Below are 523 nucleotides of genomic sequence, written 5' to 3'. Positions count from 1 at the left end.
CACTGAGATAGCTATTGAGACAGGGTGTGCTAGTGCGCGCCTGTACCAGCACTTGGGAGGCTGAAAAATAAAATAAAATAGAAAATAAAATAAAATTAACTTAAGAAAAAAGAAAAAATAAATATAATTAATTAATTAATTAATTTTTAAAAAATCTGGAATCTCAGGGCCAGCCAGAATTAGTCTCTGTATTCTTACAAGGTCACCAGAGGTTATTCATATGCGTTCATTAAAATTTGACAAGTGTGATCTACAGGCATGACCCCCAAAATCTGTCTTTCTAGACTCCCGAGCGATGGGCATACATTTGTTGCTGGGCATCATCTGCTGAATGGATGTGCGGTATTTGGGAATAAGCACCATCTAAGATAGGTACTGTGAAATATTCCATTTGATAAAGTCAGGATTATCTTTAGCAAGGCTGATATTTTAAGAGACCATTTGTTATGAGACTTTGGTATAAGTGGCTTAACCCACCTATATGCCACAGTTTCTTTATTTATAATCAAGAATACTTCAGAGC

Source organism: Octodon degus, unplaced genomic scaffold (assembly GCF_000260255.1).
Source record: "Octodon degus isolate 3935 unplaced genomic scaffold, OctDeg1.0 scaffold00192, whole genome shotgun sequence".
NCBI lineage: Eukaryota > Metazoa > Chordata > Mammalia > Rodentia > Octodontidae > Octodon > Octodon degus.
This window is presented reverse-complemented; position numbering follows the sequence as displayed.